Source organism: Cupressus sempervirens, chromosome 3, assembly GCF_028749045.1.
Source record: "Cupressus sempervirens isolate cs-2001-9-10 chromosome 3, ASM2874904v1, whole genome shotgun sequence".
Classification (NCBI taxonomy): domain Eukaryota; kingdom Viridiplantae; phylum Streptophyta; class Pinopsida; order Cupressales; family Cupressaceae; genus Cupressus; species Cupressus sempervirens.
The window spans coordinates 49371760-49374519 of record NC_143120.1 but is presented as its reverse complement, the minus strand read 5'-3'; the positions used below and the strand labels follow the sequence as shown (position 1 = coordinate 49374519).

Here is a 2760-nt window from a genome sequence, read left to right as displayed (position 1 = left end):
AAGAATGTTAACTTTGGATGGCTAATATGCAACCCAGCCCTGGAAAATAGATTTAAGGTACGCGGTACATAGATCTTGTCCCCTTTTTTGTCTGAATTTACGACTGTCCATTGAGTTGCCTCCAACTTCAAAAAAGAGAAATTAGTACACTTTCCGTGACTGACCCAATTTCAGTAGCATATCTTGCAAATCTATAGAGCTGAAATGAAAGATAACATATAATAATAGTATAAATATAGCAAGTGTGGGTATAGTAGAAGACATGCAGGTAGCAGTATTCATAATGAGTCTTTTAAGAGAGCCTCTTTCACTATGCACGTCTAGTTTATTTTCGCTTGGAAGTTACAATTTCAAGAAATAACAGAGAAAAAAAACAGTTATGAATGATACAAAATCTCTGAAATTGTTAGATTATTTTCCCCAAGTGCAATGTAAGACTGTGTGAAAAGGCCAGCAATGTCTCATTTCTTTGTGTACAATCTTTTTATTAAATGACATCGTACAATTTATTTTTCAAACTCTGTTAAAGATTTGATATGCAAATGAATAGATTATTGGAACAGACATTGAAACGTTTATCTAGTTTTGATTTAAGTTTTTTATATAATGTTTCTTCTAATTTGTGTATTACAACATTAACATCTCAGAGAATAGAAAGTTTGCTGGCCTTTTTCAACAGTCCTCTTTTGCGCCTGGAGAAAGTAAGTTAAAAATTTGCAAGATTTTGTATCCTCTTTGACTGAAACTATATTTTTGTCATTTTATTCATTTTATTCTATTTGCAAAATGGAAAAATCTCCAGGGATACAAATCCCCCACACCTCAAACAAGTATGTACGTTCTGTGTTACTGATTTTGTGTTTACTTTGCAATGTGGTGCAGAGGCACCTCGTCATTTGAATCTTTTATTAAAAGTTTTATAAATATTTAAGGCATTCAAAATTCCCTTATACAATGACATAGTTTTATTATTTAAAATTGTAATGTAATGTATTCAAAATAGAAGGATCTCGGCCACCAATGTAATCAATAAATTACCATAGGGAAGTTGATGAGTTTGTTTTATGACTGTCAAGAATCCGAACCATCCTGTAAGACTTCATAACTACCTCAAATGTTATAAGAGGAAGAGATTGAAGGGACAGAGAGGAGAATCGATAAGGGCAATAGAAGGAAATGTAAGTGCATTTTGTAATCTGTAGATAGTTATATGTAGTGAAAATATGTGTTGTTTTTAATGGTGAATCAGTCTTCTTATCGATTCTTGTTAGGTTCCCTATGCTTTTGGTTCGGTACTTTGTGTGTTATTATCATTATTGTGATTGCTCCTCATCAGATTGGTATCAGAGCTCAGAAGATTCTGAGTGTGTAGATGGAAGAAAATCTACTCCAGGCAATGTTGGGTATGTTGATTCTTGTTGGTAAGCTTCAAGGTTGCAGGTGCTTGTCCATCAAGCTGCAGTTTGGTGTTAGTTTTTGTGTGGGCAGACATGAGAGGTCTGTCATGACCATTCATCCTATAGGGATGAGGCTGGGTAGAAGGTGCAAGGCACAAAGAAGGTGAGGCATCTTCCAAAATCCATTATTGGGTGAGATGGGTGGTCCGAGGTTTGCCAAAAGACCTAGGGTGAGAGGCAAGAAAGGACTCCTGGGTGAGGCGCAAGGAAGCGGCATTGGAGGGTGGACTTGAGATGTTTGGTAAAGCACCATGGATGGCAACCACTGCAAACTCCATGAATAGGAGTTAAAGTTGAAAGAGGTAAGGAAAGCAGAATAAGATGAAGAGACCAAGATGTTGCAGAATCTCACCAATACATTTCCATGGGACATGGAAATTTTTGAAGCGTGGGAGTATGGTGCAGAGGCACCTCGTCATTTGAATCTTTTCTTCAAATATTTAAGACATTCAAAATTCCCTTTTGTTCATTGAAGTTGTTATCCACCTTATGATATTTGAAGTTTTTTTTTTTGTGTATCTGCGAATCAATTGTATTTGAAACCAAGTTATATATTTCAGTTTCGAAGATGGTGCTGTTATTGTCAAGAGTTTAACATTTGATTGGCTCATGTATGTTTTTGCTGTGCGCTCCGCATCACAATGTTACTTGTGTTCATTGTCACTAATTCTTCTTATTTTGTCTGTTCAGGGCCTCTGCACTCTATCACTCTTTTGGCTATAGCGGACTGAGATCTTAAATTATCAAGCTTTTTACGTTTCAATGTAATCTAAAGTCATTGAGACATTAAACAATTGTGTGAATAGAAGATTATTTGTATATATGGTGAAAGAGCAGGGAAGCGGAAAAATGAGGCTAACCCCAAAGTGCCCAAAATTTTGGTTTCAGTGGTGAGACCAAGTATGGAAACTATCTCTTAGTTATTTAATAATTGTTTTGGAATGTAAGTGTATTCATAAAATTTATACTATAGCTTGAATTTCCATTAAGATATTTAATTTGAATTTGGTTGTATGTTGTCGGATATGATTCTCATTGGCAATTCTTAGTTATTTAATAATTGTTTTGGAATGTAAGTGTATTCATAAAATTTATACTATAGCTTGAATTTCCATTAAGATATTTAATTTGAATTTGGTTGTATGTTGTCGGATATGATTCTCATTGGCAATCAATTATAAATGATATTTTGTAAATATAATTTTGAGATCTTAAAGTTGTTTTTTTTTTTTGGGTTTATTACCCTCTTGTTCTAATTCACACCATTGACTCTTGCCACTCCATATTATATAAGATCATTTTC

At 34.3% G+C, this 2760-nt stretch overlaps 1 long non-coding RNA gene across 1 annotated transcript; it reads left to right on the top strand.

The window, feature by feature from the left end:
- The first annotated feature begins 594 nt into the window (after nt 1-594).
- On the top strand, nt 595-2446 carry LOC149564734 (uncharacterized). The gene is made up of 2 exons (XR_016361449.1): nt 595-701; nt 2148-2446. It is a non-coding gene; the product is annotated as an uncharacterized LOC149564734 (long non-coding RNA).
- Nucleotides 2447-2760: the final 314 nt, after the last annotated feature.